We start from the raw sequence: 26,242 nt of genomic DNA, 5'->3' as shown, positions 1-26,242 counted from the left end.
GTACCTGGGGCAACATGCCTGGCCAAATGCCAAACTATGCTAAGAGAAGTTAAGGTTCTTGATCTGGAAAATTATAGAATGCTGGGGAAACCAGAGCCTTGCATTTCTCACAGTTTGGATGAAAATGTGTTACCAGTGTAATAACAGTCTAGCAACTTCTTATGAAGAAGGCTTGTGTTCTTCCCTGGGAGGAAGAGTAGCACAGGAAAGAATCAGAAGACCTGTCTTTCCTCCTGTTCACTTGCAGATTTGCTGTGTGTTCTCGGACAAATCTCTACTCCTCTCATGGCCTTTAGTTTCCTCTGATACTCCAACATTCTCCTCATTTATGGGACTATAAGCCACAGTGTTGCTGACCAGCCCTGCAAATGCTGTACATGCTGCCAGTTGCTGGTTGATTTCTTCAGGTTCCTTTGGAGCCCACAGACTCCAAGTTTTAATACAGGAACAAATAAATGCTTATGCTACTGCTTCATTGTTTTCTTAATCCATTTTACTCACAACAATACTAATACTTATCTTTTTTTACTGTGGAGGCAACAATAATTTCATTGTTCAGTTACTTACAACTCGCCCTCTCATGAGGGGAGGGACCATGTCTGTTTTCTTCATCACAGTATCCCAGTGCCCACCACTGTGGCCAGTCCACTGTGAGCAAATATTTGTTGAATGATTGGCAAATGAGTGCTCTGTAGTGAAAGCTTTCTTCTTCTGGTCATTTTATTTCCATCTTAGAAGCTATTGTCAGGAACAATGCTGCAGATAATGATTATTTGTTTATTTTTTTGGGGGTACATTTTCACCTTTTCAAGAGCTCTCCCTACAAAGAACCTTGGTTTTGGCCTAGGCAGGTCTGATTTGAAAGGTGCCATCCTCTCTTCCCATGCAACCTCCTTTGCTTAGGGATATGAAAAGTTTAAGACTTTGTCAAGAGTAAGCTTGTCTTCAAGGCAAAACATGGTGATTAAGAGCTCTGGGTCATTCGCTCCTGAGGCCTGAATTTGGCTCTGTCCCTTTCAGCTACCTGACTTTGGGCAAGTAATTTAGCCTCAACTTCCTCAACTCTAAAATGGGAATAATAATAGAACTTGACTGATAGGTTATCTTGAGGACAATGTGAAATGGTTAGCACAATGCCTGACACATAGCAAGTGCTTATAAACATTAGATTGTATTTAGTAAGATATTTCGTCCAACCCCAGAAGGAAAGTCTAAATTCTGAGTTCCAGGGCTGGGAAATGTCTTAGGAGGCATCCTTCTTTGTCTTCTGTCTGGCTTCCCATCACACTACTCTACCCTACACTTTGTGGTCCCAAAAGGTGGCAAGCAAACGTGAGAGGCTTTAATTACTGACGCCGTTCATTTGAAGTCATAAGCAGATCTGAAATTTACAAGCCAACAGTATAAAATTGCTGATGACCACTATTTAAACCTTGGTGAGATGAATCATATTTAGGAACTAGAGGCCCGATGCATGAAATTCGTGCAAGGGGTTCGGCCCTCGCAGCCCCGGCTTCGTCCAGATAGTCACCTGGCTGTTCGGTCTAATTAGCATATTAGCTCTTTCTTATATAGGATAACTAATATTTTAAAGTCAAGTCACTGTTGTCTAGACAGTGTTGGTGCACTGGCATTTGGTGACAGCTCAAGAGAGTGAGAGCCCTTGTAGGCAGAGAGGAGGGGATAGTAACCTAAACAGAAGCGGCAGCACACTCAGCGCCTGGGTACCAAGAAGAATTTAACATCCCACTGCTACCTCCCTCCCCCACTTCCCAGCTTCAGCAACCTGGTTTTAAATAAGTACACCCCAAGCGCTCTGTGGAGGTGGTGGAGTGGGAGGAGGCGAAATGTGAGCTTTGTTTTCCAGACTGCCTGTCTTTCAATTTCCGCTTCCCTCTGACTTTCATGAGTGATGAGGTCATCCTGGCGCAGGGAAATCAAACTCTTATTTTTCAAACCCTATAAAGGCGGGCATTGTATATCTGCATAAACAGAGGCCAGACGGGTAGGGGAGCAGGAACACCAGTGGCCCGCCCTCTGGCGGTCGCCTGAGGCAGTTGTGCCCCCGGAACCACAGGCGGGCGGAGAGAGTATGTGCTGTAATGGAAGTTAAAATTAGATCAATAGTCAGCTTGGCTCTCTCAATCAGTGCTTCGCAGGGAGAGCATACAACCATCTATTTATAAGCTAAACCCGGCATTATCTTCCTGTTTTAAGACCCGAAGATCCATTACTGCGCGCGGCAGGGGAGAGGATGCTGCCAGGAGCTGGTGCCTGCCACCTCGCAGCCTCGCTGGCTCTCAGGGACAACATCCAGCCTCGGGGGCGCGGGGACAGAGTGGGAGGAGACACTCCTGCAGTCGGGGGCCCCACTGCTCTCCATAGGACTCTTTCCTCGGGCGTGCCCCCCCATAGGACTCACTCCCGCCCCCCTTCCTCACCTCGAAGGAATCCTTAGTCTTTAAACGGAGAAACCATCATTAGGGGCCCGCCTGTAGATGCGGTGCACACACTGGCTGCTTCTAACCACACGGGGCTGGACTGCCCCTGACAAAGGTTTCCAGCCTCGCTCCCCGGGGACTGCATTACTCAGCGCTTACTTAGACAATTGTTGCTGTAAATAGCTACAGCCCCTCGCAGGCCCTGTCACAGCAAGCCTGCAAATGGATTTACTGCAATCCGAGTGCCTTATATTTAAGGCCTTGGTGAGATGGGCCCGCCTCCATCCAGCCCCTGACATACTGGCACCTCTGCGCATTCCGAGGCCCATTTGCCCCAATGAGCAGAAGTCACTTCCCACATAGGAGGGAAGGCCACACGTAGCATTTGTGTTAGAGTTGTTAAATTGTTTTCAGTTTTCGAACGATGCAACAGAAAAAGAGGGAAATCTGATACAACGCATGTCCTTGGACACACAGATCAAATCATATGTCTGGTGGAAAAGAGGTGCTGTGTATTTTATATTATACACTATATATTTTCTTAATTTTTACTTTTCTCTACTTTACAGCGTTCTTTAATAAGCATGTACTGTATTTACCATAGAGAAACTTGGAGCCAAAGAATTTTAATTAGCTTCAAATGTACCTTAGATATATTTATAGAATTGATTTATTCTCATTTGACATAAAAGGATTTTGAACTAAAGATAGAAACTGAAGTATTCTTCATTTGGAAACAACCTTTTCCCTCCTCTTCAAATTCTTGCTGGCTTACCTCCAAAATATCTCCTGCATCTGTCCCTTCCTCCCCATCTAGAAGGTTCCTAGCTTAGTTACAAGTCCCTATTCAGTATCCTTCACCTGTTCTTACAAAAATAGCACAGTGTCGTGTCTAGTCTTCCTGGATCCACTTTCTCCCACTGCAGTCTATCCTGCTCCACATAGCAACCAGGTTGCTCTTTTAAAATGTAAATCAGATCAGCTCTCTTGTCTTTCTAAAACCTTCCTTGGCTTCCCACTGCACCTCAATTAGACCCCAAATCCTTTACCATAACCCAAATACAGTGTGTGACTTGACTAGCCACCTTGCTCACCTCTTCTTCTCACTTTTGTCCTAGCATGCTTCCACATATCACCTCTCTGAGTCTCAAACCCACAAATTCTTAGCACTCTGGGAACTCTCTTTCAGATCTCAAAGCAGCCTTGTTTTTATCATTCCAGTCTCGGCTCAGATTTCTAAGACCTCCTGCCCCTCCAGAACGCATTATCACATTACTCTATTTTATTTTCTACTTAGCAGTTAACTGAAGTTGGTTTATGAGTTCATTCTTCCTTTTCATGCATTAGAATGTAAGTTGGTTAGAGTGTCATCCCAATAGGCCAAGGTTGTAGGTTGGATCTCTGCTCAGGGCACATACAAGACTCAACCAATGAATGCATAAATAAGTGGAACAACAAATCGATGTCTCTGTCTCTGTCTCTGTCTCTCTGTCTCTCTCTCTCTCTCTTTCTATTCCTCTTTCTCTCTAAAATCAATAAATAAAAAATTTACAAAAAGAATGTAAGCCCCATGAACATAGGCTCCTTATCTTTCTTGTTTACTACAATTTCTTTGGATTCTAGAACAGTGCCTGGCCCATAGTTGGTATTCAATATATATTTATTGTACAAATGATTAGGTGAGGTTTCCTAGTATCTCTAGCATTATGCATATTCTGCCTTACATTTTATAGTTATTTTTATACCTTTGTGCTTTCTCCTTTCAACTGTGAAGTCCCTCAAGCAGGATCCTATTTACTTCATTTTATTCTCTATGGTCTTATGGAGTCTGGCACATTACAGGTGTTTAGTATATTTATTGGATTAAATTGAGTAAGTGATTGCATAATAAGCTAATACAATATGACTTTACCCCAGATCTAGCTTTTACCAGGAAAAATGCAAAAATATTATGATATCCAAAGGGGTAGACTGTTACTTTGATTCTTATAACACCACACACACACACACACACACACACACACACACACACACACAATTATTTTCAGAGAACATTTATATCCATGATTTTATTTGATATTAATACCAGCTCTGTGAGATGGGCTTTATGATCTATACTTAACAAATGTAAGAACCAAAGCATAGGGGCATTAATTGACCTGTTCATGCTTGCACAGCTAATATGAAGCAGAGACAGGACGAGAGCTTGCTAATTTCAAACATTCATAAATATGCACACATAAAACCATGCAGACAGATGCCCACATTCAGCAACATCCTCCCTTCTCAACCATATTTGTGGTTTGGGCAAATGGGATCATTAATGCAAAGTAACTTGGAGTCTGGTATATGACAGGTTCCCAATAAATGAGCATTCCTTCCTCTTGCCTACACTACAGTTGCCATAATCTCCCATCTCAATAAAGAAGAATGTGTCTATCTTCACTTTGTTCTTTTTCTTATTAAACTGATCTCCAGGATCCTCCTTATTGTGAAATTTTATACATAATGTTAATTAGATACCTTCACAGATCTGAGCAACAGTAAATGGATTTTTGCTAACTGGCAACCTATTGCTCTTTCATCTATTACTCTGAATACAAAGCAATGAGAGATATTGGTGAATACCTACCGGAACACAGCTTAGCTTAATTTACACTGCTCAGTGTCAGTGAGAAAATGGCACATAAAATGCCCTAGCATATCTATCCTAAACAAACACTAAACATAGCACATCCAGAGGGGTCCAGTAATGTTCTCTATGGTCTTATGGAGTCTGGCACATTACAGGTGTTTAATATATTTATTGGATTAAATTGAGTAAGTGATTGCATAATAAGCTAATACAATATGACTTTATTGTAAATAAAATGTGCAAAATTAATTTTACAATAGGCAAAATAAATCAAGAGGCCATTCTGTTCATTCATATATTCATTATATATTTGGTGTATTTTATGTGTCAAGCAAGCACTGTACTAAGTATTGGGAATACAGAGGCAAGCAAAAATTGATTAGGTCTCTATCAATATAGGTGTAGTAGAAAAGAGATTTAAGCCAAAGGGTCACACAACAAAGATCAGAGCTGTGAGAGGACAGAGCAGAAGGAATTGACATAAAGGATTCAGGGGAGAATTTCTTAAGGAAGTGATGACTAAGCTGAGCTATGTCTTGAGTTCAGGTATGGCATGATACCTCCAATGGTTAATAAAGAAGGAAGAGGGGGAAGAAATAATCAAATAAATAATAATAATGGTGACTAACTTTTAAATTCCTTATATAATAAGTATTTCTTGAGTGCCCACTATGTACCAGGTAGTTGTGTAGGTGCTGGGGATTACAGCACTACTGGTTAAAGACAAATTGCCTCCCCCAGGGGCTTCCATTGTAATGGGGGAAGGCATACAATAAACTAATAAAAATTCTAACAGGAAGGAATGCTAGGTGGTGATTTCTATTAAGGAGAAAAATAAATCAAGAAAGTAAAATAGAGGAGTGAGTTGGGGTGGAGCAGAGAGGTACAATTTTACAAAGGGTAATCTTGTAATGCTGTCACTGAATAATACATTTGAGCAAGACCTAACAGTGATAAAGGAGCAAGGGATGCTTATCTGAGAGGCGAGGTGGCGATGGCAGAGGGAAGAACTTTTCAGATCTTTATGATTACAACTAGAGGCCCGGTGCACGGATTCATGCAACAGTGGGGTCCCTGGGCCTGGCCTGTGGGGATTGGGCTGAAACCAGCTCTCCGACATACCCCAAGGGGTTCCGGATTGCGAGAGGGGGTTCTCTGGTGACACACCCCGGAATCAGGCTCCCTCCTCTCTGGTTCCAGGTGCGTCACCCGAGAACCACAGCTGCCAAGTCACCGCAGCTTGGCAGCTCCTGCATTGAGCATCTGTCCCCTGGTGGTCATTGTGTATCATAGCTACCAGTCAGATGGTTGAACGGTAGGACAGTAGCTTAGGCTTTTATATATAGAGATAAATGAGCCCAACAGAACAGTATAACTAACTTATTTGAGGAAGTACAAGGAGACTGGTGTGTCTAAAGTAAGTGAAGTTGCCGAAACCGGTTTGGCTCAGTGGATAGAACGTCGGCCTGCGGACTCAAGGGTCCCAGGTTTGATTCCGGTCAAGGGCATGTACCTTGGTTGTGGGCACATCCCCAGTAGGGGGTGTGTAAGAGGCAGTTGATCGATGTTTCTCTCTCATGGATGTTTCTAACTCTCTATCCCTCTCTCTTCCTCTCTGTAAAAAATCAATAAAATATATTAAAAAAATAAAATAAAAAAATAAAGTAAGTGAAGTTAGCAAGGAGGTAAGTAGTAGGTGAGTTCAGAAACCTAATGTATCTTAAGGGACCTTTTTAGGCAATTGTAAAAAATTTTCCTTTTACTCTAAGTGGCATGGGAAGACATTGGAAGTTTTTGAGCAAATGATTGACATTATGTGACATGTCTTAATAGTCACTCTGGCTGCTATGTTGAGAGCACTCATTATGTTTCAGGTAATGTGCTAAGATGACCTCATTTTATCTTCACATTTCTGAGAGGAACCCATTTTACAGGCGAGAAAGTCAAGATGCAGGCAGTTTAAATACTTATACAAGGTCACATGGCTAATAACTGGTAGAGCTGGGATGAAAAGTTAAGCACTGTGATTCTAGCTTCCCAGCCCTTAACCACAATGATAGAATGCCTCCCTAAGAGACACTGGGATGGTGAGTGGTGGTGAGAGTAACAATAACTCCTGTCCTTAACTGAGGGTTTTCTAGTCACTGCTCTAGCTTTTCTCATTAATTTTATTTCATTTCACACAGACCCTATCAGATAGGTATTTTTGCCCTTTTATTATAGATAAGGGAACTGAGACTCAGGGGAGTTATGCAACTAACCTAAGTTCAAACAGTTTATAATTAGATGTTAGAATTTAAACCCAAGGCTCTTCATCTGGGAAACCTATGCCTTTCTGCCTCCCAGATAAGTATGTTAAACTTTAAAATATCTTTATTATATGGAGCTTATAATGCATCTTGTGTTTTACAAAATCCATTCTATCTTTCTCATTTTGATTAAAGCGTTTAATCCATTTATTTATATAACTACTGAAATAGTTGGTTTAATACTCTCTACTTGCTATTTTTCTATTTATCCCATCCATTTTTTGTTCCTTTATTCCTCTTTTCCTACTGCGTTTGAGGTATTCATATTCCATTTTTTCTTTTACTAGCTTTTTGTTATGCATTCCTTATTTTCCTTTAGCTTTTACCCTAGAGAATCAATATGCCTTCCTAGTTTCTCAATACACATCTTAAGTAAGTATTTTTACCACTTCACAAGTAATGCAAGAAACTTACAACAGCTTAACCTCATTTTAGACTCTCCAATCCCTTGTGATATTACTTATACGTTTACCCTCTACATTGTTATGTTCTCACAAATCTTTTCTTATTTTTGTTCTAAAAGGTCAATATTTAAAATATTTATGCATGCATTTATCCTTTATAGTGCTGCTCTTTATTCCTTCCCAAAGTTTAATATTTCCATTGGGGAAAATTTTTCTTCAGCTTGAAAATTTTACTTTAGTAAGTCTTATAGTGCCATATTCTGGAGATAAACTCTGTCAAGGTTTGTTTGTTGGAAAATATCTTTATTTTGGCTTATCTTTTGAATTATATTTTCACTTGGGTATAATTTCACTTGGTATACTATTTTTCTTTCAACTCTTTAAAAATGTTAAAGCATTTTCTCCTGGCTTCCATGGTTTCTACTGACAAATTATCTATGAGTCTTGTTACTTTGAAGCAATGAGTCTTTTTTTCTTAGACTTCTGTTAGATTTTTTTCTGTGTCATTCATTTTCAGTACTTTGAGTATGATGTTCCTTGCTGTGGTTTTCATTGTTTGTATTATTAGTGTTCCCTGTTCTTGGATTTGTGGGTTAATCTCTGATGATTTTGGAGAAGTTCTCACTTGTTATCTTTCCTTTTATTTCTCTTCTCCTTCTGGGACTTAATTACTATACATTGAATTTTTGAACTCTGTCCCATATGTCTCTTAGGTTTTATTCTGTTCTTTCCACTCTCTTTTCCCTCTCTTTTGTATTTCAGTTTGGGCTTAAAAAACAACAACACTGAGCTTGTCTTTGATTTAAATATGTCGTGCCTCACATGCTGGTAAGCTCATCCAATGAGTTTTTAAGTTAAAATATTATATTTTTCAATTCTAGAATCCCCATCTGATATTTTTTAGGAAGTTCAACTCTGTTAAATTCTTAATCTTTTAATCCATTTCTTTTCTATTTTCTTAATATAATAATTTTTATTTAAAAATTTTTCTCTTCTAATAATAATATTTAAATTAACTGGGTCTGCTTCTATTGATTTTTATCTCTTGATTATCAATCATATCTTCTATTCTCTTATGTTAGTAATTTTGAATTGTATTATAATTATGGTTATTGAAAACAATCCAAAACAAAGCAAACAAAAAAACCCCAAAGAATGTTCAGATGAAATCTTCCACCAGTGAAGGTTCCTCCTTTCCTCTAATAGGTAGACAGGCAGAGATGGAGTTGGGTATGAGGTTGGGTTGAAGTTTTTAGTGTCTCAGTTTACCTCTGATTTGTCCCTGTTCTTTGCAGAGGGCACTTTAAGCTTTTGATGGGGAACTTAGCAGCTCCCTGTTGTAAAAATTTTGCTCTTCAGAGGTTTTGAGCTTACGTCTTACACTTCCACTATACACAGGTTCAAAATCTGGCACATGGTTTAAGGTGAAGAACTGCTATGTATTTATTGCAAACCAATATTTCTAACAGGACTTTGTCTCTTAGGCACAGAAGACTACAAAAGATTCTACTCTCTCTTTCTGTTTCAGTCCCCATAAGCCTTTCCACCACCCTAGAACATAAGGGAATGAGTCTTGCATTTCTTGGTTTTCTAATATACTAGAGGCCTGGTGCACGGATTCATGCATGGGTGGGGTCCCTTGGCCTGGCTGGTGATCCGGGTCAACCAGGACCATCTCGCCCAGTCCCAATCGGGCTGACCAGCCGGGGGAGGGACCGTGGGAGGTTGACTGGCCATGGGAGGTTGGCTGTGGGAGTGCACTGACCACTCTGGGGCAGCTCCTGCATTGAGCGTCTTCCCCTGGTGGTCAGTGTATGTCATAGTTACTGGCCGGTCATCCGGTCATCCAGTGGTAACTGTTGCTTAGGCTTTTATATATATAGATTATTACAGTCCCACATGTTCACCAAAAATTCTGCTGGTTTCTCTTTCACCCAGTAGAGTCCTGCTTGATCCAAATTCACTCTTTAGTCTGTACCCACAGTGGGAAAATGCTCCTTGGGATGCAAACAACTGGTGATTATAAGAACTCTTACAAATTTTAGTTTATCTAATTCTCTTTGCATCCATAACTCCTCAGTGTCTTTAATGATGTTTGCAATGTGCCTGTTTTTTTTCCCTTCTTAGCCTGCTGTGATTTTCTACAACCTATCCAGAAGTGAATGTCCCGCTCAGATGTATAAAGGGTTAGAAATTTTGGAGCTGAAAAGGACTTTGGCATTTACTAGTACCTAGTACAGCTGCCTCCTTGGACATATTGGAAAGTAGATGTTCAGAAAGGTAAAGTGATTTGTTCAAGGCCAGAAACTAATAAGGCTAGAAACTAGATCTGAGGTAAATTTTGAGGTGGGTCTCCTCACCCCAAGTTTAGTATTCAAGAGGACAAGCAGGAGAAAAAGACATAGAAATAAAGAGAAGATACCATGGAAAGGACTCCATCTGAAATGGAGAACAATTTTGGAGTCCTTACTATCGCAATCCAGGTGACAAGTCCTCAGACATTCATGTTGAAAAACCTAGCTGAGGTCTTTCGAGTCAGTCATAAAATCTAGCACTTGATTATTTCTCTCCCCGCCCCCCTACATTGTTTGAAAACAGGATTTAAAATAGAGTGTGGTAATGTGGAGAGTAGAAAGTCTGCTATCAGAAAACTGAGAATATTATCCTTGGCCGGGGGATATTGGTAACTGATGGAAATTTAGGGTGTTGTAGGCTCAGGAATTATGCTGGTCAACAGAGTAACTGGGTCAAAGACTGAGCCATGTCTTTTGAGAACATAAAAAGTAAAAATTTCTATCCTTTTCTATATAGGGAAAATTTGTAACTGCCACTTTTCTCCTCTCTCTCATTTGTTAAGCTAGTTAAGTTTTGAAAGAAGGAAAGAGAAAGTGCAAGATTTGATGATGAGATGGGATTCTGGAACAGGGAGCAGAGACCCATCCCTTCCTAAGATACCCCTCACCCTTTCACCAACACATTGAGCTAGCATGGGGTAGGAAGAACCATTTGAGTTTGCAGAAAGTAAAAAATCATGAGAAGATACTTTAAAATAAATGTGATTTTTATGTTTAATCTTCCATATGGTAGCAATATGTTTATTTAAGATTGTGGTTCTTGGTCCTGTTGTTAATTGAAATGTATCTCTACTCAAGCCTACAAGAGAGGTTGCCAAGCAATTGAATAGTGTAAATAAGTAAGGGGTTGGGGCTTAGGATCAATGGAAAGTAGTACATTCAAACTTCTCAGAGGAACAAAGTGTATTTAAGGATATTATCACATTATTGTCTACATGCAAATGTGTGTTATTTGTAAATGAATCACATCTCTTCATTAAGGAAGAACATCTTATTTATCATCCTTGTAGCAGTTTCTGTGACAAAGAAATCCCAATTTCTTTCAATTATCCACTATTGATGATAGTTAACATTTCTTGAGTACTTGCTATATAGCAGGCATTTTCCTAAGCAAAGAATACTTTATGCAAGCTATCATATTTAATCTCTACAGTAGCTCTAAAGGTAGGTACTACTATTATCCTCCTTCTTCGTTAAAAAATTATTTATTTATTTATGTTGGAGTGGAAGGGAGAGGGAGAGATAAAAACATCAATGATGACAGAATCATTGATTTGCTGCCTCCTGCCTGTCCCCACACTGGGGATTGAGCCCACAGCCCAAGCATGTGCCCTTGACTGGAATTGAATTTGGGACCCCTCAGTGAGCCAAAACTCTCTCCACTGAGCCAAACCAGCTAGGGATATTATCCTCCCTTTTATTTATTTATTATTATTTTTTTAATATATTTTATTGATTTTTCACAGAGAGGAAGGGAGAGGGATTGAGAGTTAGAAACATCGATGAGAGACAAACATTGATCAGCTGCCTCCTGCACACCCCCTACTGGAGATGTGCCTGCAACTAAGGTACATGCCCTTGACCGGAATCGAACCTGGGACCCTTCAATCCCAGGCCGAAGCTCTATCCACTGAGCCAAACCAGTTAGGGCTATTATCCTCCCTTTTAACAAGGTTAAGAAACTTACCCAAGGACATGTAATAAAGCATAGAGCCCAGTTCAGTCTGACCCCTATGTGCTAATGTTTTGCTCTTATCAGAAGGTCTTTCAGTGGCTCCAAAGGAATGGTAAAAATTTTTCCTTTTGAATGATGGTCAACTAGTGGTTTGATTCCTAAACAGCAACTCCATTCCTTCTTTCTGATCTATTCAGCCAGGTGCATTGGTGACCAGTCTTCTCTCTCAGTGAGTGGTGGACAAGCTGAGTTGCCTGAAGCCTGAAAAAAGGAAATGAGCAGTTTTTGGAACCAAGACTGACCTGGCATGTCCTCTGTAGCAGCATCCTTGTTGGGCTCCAGCACATCTCTTACTACTTGTGTAGCCCCAGGCTATTCCCTTTGGTATTCCTTATCTGTAAAATTGGAACATTATCACCAATCTTGCAAGGTTGCTGGGGAAATGAAATGCTGTATGTAAAGTGTCTAGGTTAGTGGTCGGCAAGCTCATTAGTCAACAGAGCCAAATATCAACAGTACAACGATTGAAATTTCTTTTGAGAGACAAATTTTTAAAACTTAAACTTCTTCTAACGCCACTTCTTCAAAATAGTCTCGCCCAGGCCGTGGTATTTTGTGGAAGAGCCACACTCAAGGGGCCAAAGAGCCGCATGTGGCTCGTGAGCCGCAGTTTGCCGACCACGGGTCTAGGTCAAGGCAGGCACATGATAACAATTGTCAAAGATGAATTCTCTACCCTTTCCTGTTTTGGTCATTAATGCATGCTTGTGGAATATCTCTCTTCAAACTTAGCACCTTGTCTAAAAGATTTTTGAGGACGTTGTTGAGATCCAGACTTTGCAAATAACTGGGGGAAGGTTGTGAGATGAATAAAGTGAGGGCATCTTTAGACAAGCAATTATTCACGTCTACTTTGTATTTCCTCATAATTCTAATACTTGCTTTGAGAGTAGTCCTCCACTTTAAATACTACCTGATTTTCCCCTTTGGCATAAATATTTCCTGACCTTGCTTTCCCCTGCCCCCGACAAAGAAATCCCATGATAACATACCCAAGAAGTGGGATTCAGGATTCCTTATCTTCATGTGGAGTGATCTGAAATTAAACACCCTCTTTGAAGGGGGCGCACTTTTCTTCTGGGATAAATTCGTCTTCATGACAAACTCAAGCCACTGACCTGCAGGTGGAGCTGCACGAAAAAGAGACAGAAGGGAAAGAGGAAAAAGTCAAGCTGGCACCTCAGAGAAGTAGGAAGGCTGAAAAAGACACAATAAAACACAGAGATGATGCATGGCCCTTAGGGGGTTTGCAGGGGAAAGAGTGACATATGAACTGATTCCACAAGAATTTGAAGAGGCTGCCAATGTGCTCAGCCAGCCCAGGGTGGAGAGCGGAAGAAATGAGATGTGGTCTCCCAGGAGCTGGCTGTCTTTGGGAGTGGCAACACACAGACATGGAGGAAGAACAGCAAAATCTGATTGCATTCAGTGGTACATTGTGATGCAGCTTAGGACACGGTTTCATAAGTGAGAGAAAGGCTATTATCATTTTTTTTGCATGTTGCTATATTCCAGTTTCTAAATTAAATGGGTTAAATAGATTACCTCATTTAATTTAATCCTAAAAACAAACCTTTAACATCAGGCCATGTTGATAGTGAGGAAATTGAAGCACAAAGTGATTGAATACATTGTCTAGGAGCCAACAGCAAGTGAGCTATAGAATTTCAACTTAGATCTGCTCTTGGAAGGTGGAGAAGCATTTGCTAGCTATTGACTAAGCCCTCCTAACTATTCTATGCCTCAGTTTCCTTACGTGGTGAATGGAGATAGTAATACTGTATGAGAATTGTCTGGGGGTATTGCTTTGCTTGAACCCTCTTCTCTGGCAATATACTCCTCACATTAGACCCTGATAATTAGGCATCTTTGTTCCAACCACATGATCCTCCAAATGGAGTCTGTCCAAACTAGGATGGACCCCTGACTCAAGGGAGGGACAGATGGAAGCAGAGAATGACAGGTCCCAGAGCTCCCTCAAGTTTGTCTGTCCAGAGGCCTGATTGTTCAGCTTTTCATAGATTCCAGTGAGACTGTTTTGTCCTCACAATAATTTCCCAACCCCCCAATTCTCCCTGTTTTCTGGGGCTAAATTGAGCTTCTGCAACCTGCAACCAACAGATGCCTGACTAGAACAGATACTTTCCTCATAGAGTTATTGTGAGGAATCCGTGAGATAAAGTAAATTACAAAGGGCAAGATCGATGAGACTATAGCAGTTCATTTTACTGAGTAAAATAGCAATTTGTCCTTATAATTGGGTCCTGAGATTTTCTGTTTATGGAATGCTTCATTATGTCAAAAGGGGGATATGCACAAATTTCACTTTTACCTTTCCTGCCAGAAGTAATCCAAGTGGCTGATGGCCGTGTCCAACTAAGGATGCACAGCCCCAGGTTCTCTGTATTTGGGACAGAGTGGCTCCAGGCTAGTCTTCTGGTAGTCACTTTAAATTAGGTTTCCACTGGAGTCAGGTTGTACCCTGTGGAATCTTCTGGAGAAATTTGTAGATATCCTGACTGCATGACCGACTGCCTGGCTGGCCACACTGCCCACACCTCCTGTGTGAAGATTCTGAGAGGAGTGTGCAATTCAAATCCAACAAGTGGTTTCACCAAGGAGACTTCTTATTTGCTTTGGTTCAATTGCACAGACTGGTCGTGTCCTTCAAAATGGTCAAAGTAACTGCGTAGGCATATAAACACAGTCCGAGAATACAATGCTGCTAAAACGAAATAAATGTCACACTGGACGTATTAAAGCTGGGTTATTTAATATCGCAAATGCTCTACCTTTGGGCCGATGATTCAGTACATTTGAAGAGCTGATCCGAAACAGCTTACTTTCTGCTGGCGTCTTACTTGTCACATGGTTGCATATTGCTTTATTTATCATGGACCTCAGCTGCCAAGGCTTCCTTTGTGTCTGGATAATTTCAATATTTCTCTGGGTAAAGGGGGAGCCACTTTCATGGGATCCCACTCCCTGACGGCCTCCACACTCACCCTATGTGCTCCCACTTTCTCTGCAGATTGCATTGCTCCACTCTCCACCCCCACGCCCAGGTCAGGCAGCAGAGGAAGCAATCTTTTGTGTGTGTTTTTCCCTGTGGCTGCTTTATTATTTAACTCAGACCATGTAAATCTCCAGGCAGAGGGTGGCCTTTGAGTGAACCTCATTCTAAATCTCAATTGACTGGCGCCAAGACCGTCAGTATATTTTCCTGCTACTTTTCTCTGCTTTTGCCCATTAGGAACGGTTATGACTCTTTAAAATTAGCATCTTTCATGGGTATTATTAAGGGTTCCCTTCACACACCCCTAAGAAAGCAGCAGGTTAGTGCTTACTCTTCAGGGAAAGTTTCGGAGGAGGTTCATGGGAGAGGATCTGTGATGGCCTTTAATACTTAGGATTTCTCAGAAGAGATTGCTGAATCCTGCTCTGTGGTTGCTTGTCCTTTAATTACCAATGTCATCAGAAAAATAAATTGCACTGTAATCTCCTATCAGTGGGTTGCATTGTATTCACCAGACAGAAGTCTCTTTTTCTTTTCTTTCAGTTGAAAAAATCATGCAGGTCTCAGGTGCACAACTCCTCAACACACCATCTGTACACTGTATTGTGTGTTCACTACCCCAAGTCAAGTCTCTGTCCATCACCATTTATCCCCCCTTTACCCTCCTCCACCTCCCTCTAACTCTCTCCCACCTGGAACTCACCACACTGTTGTCCATTTCCATGAGTTTTTTTCTCAACCCCTCCATCCCTCCCACCCACCACACCACCCCCACCTGACAGCTGTCAGCCTGTTCTCTATGAGTCTGTCTCTATTTTGCTTGTTAGTTCATTTTGTTCATTGAATCCCACAGAAATATCTTTTTCAGAACAGCGTTCCTTCACAATGTGGGTTGTGGAGGAGGTGGTACTAGCCTAGTTGCTTGCTCTGTGTCCTAGAATCTTGGTGGCAAAGGTTACATAGGGTCAACCCAGGCCAGATATCTATCTAGAACTGTCCTGGATAGGTTAATCTGGGACTTTATTAATTCAACAATAAATGTCCACCAAGTCTGTGTATGATAAATATATACAAGTATAAAATAATAGTTAATACTTATCAAGTATTTGCTATATGCTAGGCATGAATCTTATCTTATCCCGTGAGTAATCCTATGGGGTCATAACAGCTGAGATTTCTTAAGTCTTCACTATGTGCCAGGAATTATTTCAAGTGCCATCCATGCACTAACTTATTTATTTAATCCTCCCAATAACTGTATGATATGGGTACAATTTTTCAACTCATTTTATAAATAAGGAAGTTGAGGTACACAGAGAGGTTAGGTAATTTGCTCAAGGTCATACAGTTGGCAAGGAGTGAAGCTGGGATTCAAACCAGCAGTCTGATTTTAACTCCCAAGCAATAAACTACAACTATCTGCACAAAGTGGATGTGGACCAGTGAAAACTTCCAGTTCCTTCTGTGGCTAAGGAAATGATTGCTGCTTACATATCTCAGAGCATAGTCTGTGTCTCAGATTCTGCTCATTCTCGCTGTGGCCCCCACACTCTTTTGCCACAGGTAGCCTGTGCAGGAAAGGTGGTGGTTCTTTAAGGGGACTTGTTACTATCTGGAGATTTTTCTCCATTTCTGCTAATGTAATTTCTCAGGTTTCCTTTTAAATATAGTCTTTTTCTGTTGATTTCTATGGAGATTGGCTCTCCCAATACTTTCTGCAAAATACCTGTCTCTAATTGCCAAGAAACGCCTCTCTCTGGGTTTGTTTACGTGGCCTCGCAGCTCTGTCTGCTCAGGCCGTGCCCTCCATGCCCTGTCTCTGTTCCTCTCCTCAATTAGCATTCTGCTACATTAAGGCTGTGAAAAGAGCCATATTTCTCTGCATTTGCTAGGAAGGAACATTTTAATATTAGGATTTTAGCTACAAAGTGAAAGTGCAATTGGGCACCTCTCCTCGTTACTGGGCAGGGTCTGGGCCCAGGGCTGTGTGGGTAAAGCTGGAGACAGTGAAACAAAGGGAGGGTTTAAGATAGGAGAAGCAACAGGAGAGGAAAAATCAGAGAAAAGGGGACCTTGGAGACAGGTTCAGGGGGTTAGCTCAAGTAGAGCGGCTGCTGTCCATTTCTCCCCTGGTTGCTGGTCTCATGGAGACTTAGAGTTTAGGAAAAAAATAGCAAAGATACAAGGCATGGACGTGCTCTAACAAATGCACCATGGCTCCTTTGTCTTGAGGCTTTTTATCTCTCTTTGGTCTGCTGGAATCCTAGGGAAGCTCCCAGGGGAGGGTCTTAGCAGACTATTCATTAGCTTTTCAGGTGTGTGTGTGTGTGTGTGTGTATATATATATATATATATATATATATATATATATATATATACTTCAATATGCTGAGTCATCAAAATGTGTGTGTAGAGAGTCAGGAGTTATTTTCTGGTTAGGTTCATTTTTAAAGAATGTCTGTCCGGGGCAGTCTAAAATAGGTAAACCATTTGCTCCTAAGTGTCCTTGGTTAGGGAAGATAAAACCTTGTGATTCATTAGCTGGCTGTAAATTGCTGATTGTTTGGCCTTGTTTAATAATATTGCCTCAGTTTCCCTTATTCCACTCATCAAAGAGTCTTCTTAGCTTCTTACTGTCCTGCCTCATCATGATATAATTAAATCTTCCCCCCTAGTAATAATAGCTTAGGACTCTTCTGATTCATTGTAGGCATTTTATCTCCAATATCAAGTAGGTTACATAAAAAGATGGGAGTACTGCCTTCTACACTGAGACAGAGTAGGAAGAAGAAATGGAAATGGACTTCGGTGTCAAGTAAACCCGGGTTTGCATCCCAGTTCTAACATACACTGCCTGTGTGGCCTTTGACCACTTATTGAACCTCTAACATTTCTTCTTCCATAAAGCAGAGATAACAACATCTCATAGAATTTTTGAGGATCAAAAATGATAGCAGATATGATGTTCCTAGTCTGGTGTTGACTAGGTATGCAATTGTTTTTCTTTTATTTCATCAAATTTCCTGTTCTGCAATATTTAACTGTTATACTTAAACTCTCTGGAACCTATTTTCCTCATTTTTTAAAAAAATGAGGTGTTAGGATAAGTAGATTGCCACAGTCTCTTCTAGTGTTAAATGTTTCCTATATCAATATTTGTAAATTTTCTAAGTGCTCTCCTTGTGCTACTCATGGGATCCTCTTATCAACCGTTTGAGTTAGGGCCTGTTATAATTCACATTTTACAGGTGAGAACACTGAGACTCAGGAAGAAGGAATAACTGGTCAAGCTGGAGAGTCTGCACACCAGGACTCAGAGCCACACTCAGTGGATGCCTAAGAAGTGGCTTCCTAGCAATTGCTCTCAATGCTCTTGAGCGTTCAGACCATGTGCCACCTACACTATGACATGGTGGGATGTGTCCTGCACAATAAGTTTACTAATGAGGCACAGGTCCAAAAAGATAGGAATTTCACTGTAACGATAGGACAGTGCTCACACAGGACACAAGCAGGTGACAAGGAGTTACCAATTTGCTAAATGATTGGCTGGATAGCTCACCGACTACTTGCTCAGCGTGGGCTGACATTGCATATGGAGAGCATTCTGACTAAATTGACTGCTGAATGAAATATCTGGCAAACGTGTATCATTTTTTTTTTTTTTTGGTGATATCGGGGCATCCATCTAAAGCAGCCCTGCTCCCTTAACAAATTTCTTGCCTCTAATATGCTATGGGTTTGGAAACCAGCTAAGCAAACTTGTTAGAATTCTGTTTGAGTTAGAGAAAGAATGTTCTGAGGAAGTGCCTGAGCAGCCCTTGGAGAAGTGGTAGGGCTTAGAGACTGTGACATTTCAGTGTCATCAGAGAGGAGGAAAATTACAAATTATTTATAATAATTTGAAGTCTATCAAATGTTTATGTTAATTAGAATATGCACTACATAGGTGTATATGTCTGCTACACCCACATTCAGCTCTGCTTAAATGTTCTATTCCTTGCTGGTCTCAAATGTAGATGCAAATAGTAGCTATATTCAATTTTCTCACATAAATTGCCTAAAACTTCAGGTACTGACTCCTGGTCATTTTATCAGCATACTTCTCAGGAACCCACATTGGCACTGCAATTATTGGCTGGTAGGAAGCTGGTACCTGCTTTCCTGAGCTCTATTTTTTCTTCTTCAGATGTTATAGCTTAACAGTGGCACAGATACACTCATGTACTTAGGTGATTCTAATGTTCTATTTATTTTTAATTTATTAAATAAAAACTTACCCATCAGTAGTGTTCCAGATCCAGTTGAATTTTTATTTCACCTTAAAACCTTAAAACCACCAGAAAAATTGTGCTGTAAGACCCTGAATGGCAGTCAACATCTCTCTTCAAAGAAACTCATAATACTTCTCAAATATTAATTAAACCCACCACAGAGTACCCCAGTCATATGTGGCATTTTATCTTTCTTTTTTTTAAATCTAGGCAAGCAAGTAGGTGAAAGATTTACATGTAAGAGGAAAATGAAAACTTCTTGAGGAAATAAATTTCAGTTCTTATATACCAAGGGCATCTACTCCCTCTTAATAAAATGATAATCTAGTACCTGATTGCATTTGGCTGCTCATCTTCTTACATATAGAGCTGTTGATTTAGTTTTCCTTTCCACAGTCCTTATTCTCTCAGCATGGGCAAAAAACACTTGTTTCTTGCTTTCACTGTGATCAGACTCGGTAAGGCTGTGGTCCACAGGGGAACTTTGACACTTCCGAAGATAACAAGAATGTCACACCCTGTGCATCTAGTCCACTGGCAACAGAAAGATTCTAAGCTGGTTGAGTCCCTTGGACGTAACAAAACCTGCGGAATAAGAGTTAGGGTGTAGGCCTGGCTTGGAGTTTTGAATTGCACCTTGAGGTCATGCAAGGAACTTAGAGGGATGGGGCACAAATAAAGGCAAGGGTGCAGGCAAAGGTGTGCTCATTCCTGCAATCTCCACAAAAAAGAAAGCTAAATTGCTAAACTTGAAACTGCAGTCTTTTTCTCAGAAGTCCTCGGACTCACCCAAGCAGTAGTACCACCCTGATAGCAGAAGTTGGCTGCCAGTCTGCGAGAATTTTTGGCTGGCTTTGAGTCTGATTTAGTTACACCAATTCTCATCTCTCTAGACACATCCAGTCATGCCTCCTGGTGTCTTATGGTTTTCATGCTTACTGCGTTCAATATCTTAGATATGTCTTCTTCATCAATTATTATTATTTTGTGCATCTAGTCCAATATTATCACCATATAAATGTATTATTATTATTATCATCTCTGTCCTTAACAATGTAGTAGCTTAATCAGCAATTTTCAAGAAAGAGGTATCATATATAACAATAATAAAAATACCTTTCATTTGAAAAATACTTTTCACAACCTGTATCTCACATCTTGGATGCATTTCTTTCTTTGCTCATTTACTCACTCACTCAACCAAGAAACTTCTATGGTCTCATTGGGGATAAAACCATAATTAAAATATGGTTCTTGATTTCAAGGAGCTGACAGTGCAGAGAGGAGACAGACATGGAAGCAGATGCTGAGAATACAAGTGCTATGCTGGAGCTGATCCTCAAATCATTTTCTACTCACAAGAAAAAGGCAAAGAGCACAGAAAAACCTTCCCAAGGTCACACAGCTAGTGACTTGAAGAATAAAAGCTGAAATTCAGACCTGTGGCTATTAAGAACTGCCATCCAGTTCTCTTTAGACCAGTGGTTTTCAAAATGTGGTCCAACGAGCAGCAGTATTGGTAGAAATGCAAATTCTCAGACCACCCCCAGACCTACTAAATCCAAAATTCTGGAATTGGAGCTCAGAAATCTGTATTTTAATAAGCCTCCCAGATGATTTGGATGCACACTAAAGTTTGAAAACCACTGCGCTAGATCAATGCTTCTGAAACTTCAATGTGCATAGGAATCACCTGGGGGGTTCGTTAAAAATATAGATTTTGATTCAATGGGTTTGAGGAGGAGTTTTTGATTATGCATTCCTACCAAGTTCCCTGGCTACGCCCATGCTGCCAGTCCTTGCTTTTGTCACAAGAATATATAGAAAATTAACACCAACAGAAAGTACTGGGTAAGCCCAGCTGATAAGAAATGTTGGGTTGTCAAGTGAATTTAATAAAATAATTCCCTTAAATACTAGTACAGGCAATATTCAGATAGATAGACTTTCAGGGCATAAAAGCTATCGAATAACTTACTGAATGTGTATGTGCAAGAATGCACACGTGCATGTATGAGCATGTGCATGCAGGGATGCACATGCGTGCATACACACAAAGACAGTGAGTAAATATTTAAAGAAATAATATTACATAGCAGCACCTCTCTTACTGAGGTCATACAGATATTGTAACCAAACATAAAAAAATACCAAGAGGCCAGAAACATTTATCTTAGTGGTCAAAATAATTATCACAAAGTCCATAAATTTTTTACTGATAGATTAGTTCTTGAAATCATTATTTAGAGTTATTTATTTTAGACAAAACATAGTCACAGTGAAAACAGATTTGAAAGTGTCAATTGGATAGGCAGGTCAAGATGCTATAGGCAGGCCTTCTGATAATAAAGAAGTACAAGTTGACAGGAGGGAAAATGGTGTGTGTGTGTGTGCGCGCGCGCGTGTGCACACACACACAAACTAGCATATAAAATTTAGCAGACTGGAACCATTTAAGATATGAGAAACGCATAAGTAAACATCAACAAAGAACATTGTATGGAAAGCAGGGTGAAGTAATGACAGAAACATGAAGAAAATATTCTACAAACTAAAAAAAAAAAAAAAAAAAATGTTCCAGATATTTGGAAAACACGTAAAACATTTTAGATACCTTTTCTCCCAAATGGTAGAGTTCCTAGATTTAGAAAAAAATTTTTTTTAACTGGTTAAAGATGGTTAAAGATAAGAGAGATGGATAATATCTAGGAATTTTATTGATGTGGAATGTCAGTTTCTCTGAAATGTCTCTCAAGCATTATTGTAAGGGGAGGTTGTACAGTGGTGAGAGAAATAGGAACTATTGGAGTTGTATATTTGGACAGGGAAGGACCCAGGCAAATTTACTGTGGGCCTCTCAAATAGTTGAGAAGGGTATATTGGTCAGAATTAGTTCTAGCTACAAAACATGCAAAAGGTAGCTTAGACAGGAAAGGAATTTACTAGCTTCATGGCACTGCAAATCAGAATTAGATAGTCTAAGATGAGCAAGAATCAATAATGTCATCAAGGGTGCAAATTTCTTTTTATTTATTTATGTAAATCACATTTTTTTTCAATTACAGTTGACCTACATTATTATATTAGTTTCAGGTGTACACCTCAGGAATTAGATATTATATATCTTACTACATGATTATCCCATTAAATTTTATACCCATCTGACCCCATACATAGTTATTAGTATATTATTTACTATATTCCCTATACTGTACTTTACATCCTCATGACTATTATGTAACGTCCAATTTGTACTTCTTAATCCCTTTACCTTCTTCACTTAACACCCCACCCCCTTCCCTTCTGGCAACTATAAAAAACTGTATCTATGAGTCTGTTTCTGTTCTGCTTATTCATTTTTTTAGATTCAATTGTTAATAGATATGTATTTATTATCATTTTATTGTTCATATTTTTTAGCTTTTATTCATCTTCTTAAAAAAGACCCTTTATCATTTCATGTAGTACTTGTTTAGTGGTGATAAACTCCTTTAGCCTTTTTTTTTTTGTCTGTGAAGCTCTTTATCTGACATTCAATTCTAAATGATAGCTTTGTTGGGTAGAGTAATCTTGGTTGTAGGTCATTGCTTTTTATCACTTTGAATATTTCTTGCCACCCCCATCTGACCTGCAAAGTTTCTGTTGAGAAATCAGCTGACAGTCTTATGGGAGCTCCCTTGTAGGCAACTAACTGCTTTTCTCTTGTTGCTTTTAAGATTCTCTCTTTGTCTTTAACCTTTTGCATTTTAATTATGATGTGTCTTGGTGTGGGCCTCTTTTGGTTCATCTTGTTTGGGACTCTCTGTGCTTCCTGAACTTGTATGTCTGTTTTCTTCAACAAGTCAGGGAAGTTTTCGTCATTATTTTTTCAAATAAGTTTTCAATCTCTTCTCTCTCTCTTCTCCTTCCAGCACCACCATGATGCAAATATTGGTATGCTTGAAGTTGTCCCAGAGGCTCCTTACACTATTTTCTTTTTTTGGATTCTTTTTACTGTTCTGATTGGGTGTTTTTTGCTTCCTTATATTCCAAATTGCTGATTTAATTCTCAGTTTCATCTACTCTACTGTTGTTTGTCTGTAAATTATTCTCTATTTCATTTCTGTCTGGTTCTTTTAATGGTTTATATGTCTTTTTTTTTTTTTTTTTTGCTGTTGAAGTTCTCACTAAGTTTCTTGAGCATCCTTATAACTATTGTTTTGAACTCTGTATCTGGTAGTTTACTTGCCTCTATTTCATTTTGTTATTTTTGAAGAAATTTATCTTGTTCTTTTATTTGGGAAGTATTCATTGTCTCCATATTTTGGCTGCTTCCCTATGTTTCAATGTGTTAGGTAGAGCTGCCAAGTCTCCTGGACTTGGTAGAGTGGCCTTGTGTAGTAGGTGTCCTATAGGGCCCAGTGTTGCAGACTGTCCAGTCACCTGAGCTGGACACTTCAGGTATGCCACTGTGTAGGCTGTGTGCACATTCTTATTGTAGTTTAGTCTTGATTGTGGTTGGTGTCACTGGGAGGGATTGAGCCCCCTCCCCCCAGGCCAATCAGCTGCAAGGGTTGGCAGCAAATACAGTGGAGAAGCTGCTGTGCAGGAGCCTGTCCTAATGGAGCAAGACTTGCTTTGGTGCTCACCCAGTACACCCCTTGAGTGTGTTGCTTGTGGAGTTGGTAAGGTTGTAATCCAGTGTGCTCTGAAACTATCTACTAGCTGCACTGCCTCTGGAGCCTCCAGGGAGGTGCAACATTAGCCACCATCTGAACCCTGCCTGGGACCACCCAGCATGAGTTACAGAGAGATCTGCAGATGGCTGTTACCTGTGATGGGCTTGGAGGTGCCCAGGAGAGGCCATGCTGCAAACCAAGGCCAGTTGCCACTAGTGCTAGGCCTGGTGCCACTTAGAAAGAAGTACAGGGATGCAGATGCCAGATGCTGCTTGTTTGGAAAATGTTAGAAAGTCCAAAGCAAGAGGCAAGGGAGGCCAGTTCTATGGAAAAGCAATGGGAAACAGTTTGGATGGGCCTACAAATTGGGTGGGTGGGGTTTCAGGGAATCAACAGGGCAGGACAAACAATATGAACAAGGTTGACGGAAACTCAGCTATGGTGCCCACCTGTGCAGGGGATCTCAGAAAAGGAGCAGTGGGTTCTGCCAGCACTTTTGTCTGGCAGAGAGCTGCCTCCCTCATTCCCCACCCTCCTCAACCCCCATCCCTCAGTTTTTGTCCTGAAACCAGATAATTTAGTTCCTCCTCATATATCCCTGGTTCCTTTCAAGCTGTTGCCCCAGTGCTGGAGCTCAGAGGGAGTGAGTCTGAGTTAGTCTGTGCATGGGCCCTTTAAGAGGAACTACCTGGGACTCCAGCAGCCTCCATTTCCCTCAGCCTCAGTCTCCACTAGTTTTTACAGAAGTTATGGGAACTTCTCATCTCAGCACTGGGATCCAGGTCTGGGAGACCTAGTGTGGGACTGAGACCTCCGCAGCCAAGATAGCCCTTCCAATTTTAAACCACCACATGTGGGTATGTGACCAGCTTATTCTGTGTTTCTACCCCTCCTATGGTTAAGATGTGGCTTCTTCTTTAAATCACTAGTTGTAGGATTTCCATTCAGTTAGATTTGAAGTGGTTCTGAATGATGGTTGTTCTATAGTTTAGTTGTAACCTTGATGTGGTTGTGGAAGGATTTGAGTACCACATTTACCTATGCTGCCATCTTGACCTGAAGTTCCAGATTTCTTTAATGTTATTATTTCATCGTCCTTAACCTTATAAAATGGTGGCTGAACTTCCAGACATTGAGTCCAAAACTCAGGCAAAACTACGTTTTAAGGGCTCAAGAACATACCAGCTGAAATTATCTCTAAAAAAAGCCACTGTAAGTTGTACCTAGAGAATTAATTTTTTTGTCTCTTTGGCCAGAACTGGGTCATCAGGTCATTCCTGAATGATGGAGGTGTGGAACGTTATTTTAAATTGGAAACATATTTCTTGAATAAATTCAAGGTTTAATTGGTAAGAAAAAAAGGGTAGCATAGATGAATATTGAGTGGACAATTAACAATGTGTCTTAAATGAATTTTTGGAGGAAGTGGTATTTCAATAGTGAATGAAAGAAAAAAAGAAAGGGTGAGTAAATAATGCAGGAGTCCAAGAGAGGTTTGAAAGCATGAGTGAAAAGGTTATATTATTTGGATGTTCATGGAAACTATTATATGACCTCAGGGAAGGGTCAAATTGCTAATTCAAATCAAAGTAAAGCTTCATTGTTGAGATATAGAACATGTCATTTGGCCTGCTTCTCTGTACCCCAGGCTATTTTGAAAAAGAAACTCAGTGTTGAGTGACAAATGTTACATATTTATTTGACACCTATTTATTAGTAAATCATGCAGCTTCTCAGTGTAGTTTAATTTGAGAGATATGGTAGAAAAGATCTCTGGGCAATTCATGATCTATTACAAAGAGAACCTTATGATATGACATTACTTTAACCACCATTACAAGCAAAATGAGAGCATCTTTGCAGTTTTCATCGCATCTTCTGCTTAGACCAGTGAAATCTATAATATATATATAACAAATGACTACATTACATAAAAAAAGAAGTGAGACTTTGGGGACAGCTTACAAAATCACATTTGAATCAGATGAGGAAGATTTCACCAAGCAATGCAGAGACACTCGAAGACCCTGCATTGTTAGGGAACTGCCCAATTACCTTAAAAGACTTGTCAGAAAGATTGGCTCACCTATTTTTATAAAGGAAAATGTTAAAGAAAAAGTAGATGAAGTAAGTTTTCTCAAATGCTGCATTGGCTTTCTGCTTTAATTCTGATTCAATTATCTAGAATACATAACTCCCCAAGTCCTTTGAAATAATTGACCTTTTACCTGAATCTTCAAGCAATTTTTCCCCATCACGCTGTGTTTTGTGAACATTTCCCTCCTTTCTCTCCTGCAGATAGTATGAATAGTCCAATTTTATTCATTTCTTGACAAGTAAAAAGGTGCCAATCTCTCATTTCACCTCCATCTAAGCAATGTTGAGAATTGTTCCTCTCTGACTCAATATGTGTATG

This window comes from Cnephaeus nilssonii (assembly GCF_951640355.1).
Source record: "Cnephaeus nilssonii genome assembly, chromosome: 3".
NCBI lineage: Eukaryota > Metazoa > Chordata > Mammalia > Chiroptera > Vespertilionidae > Cnephaeus > Cnephaeus nilssonii.
Note: the sequence above shows the minus strand (reverse complement) of the source record.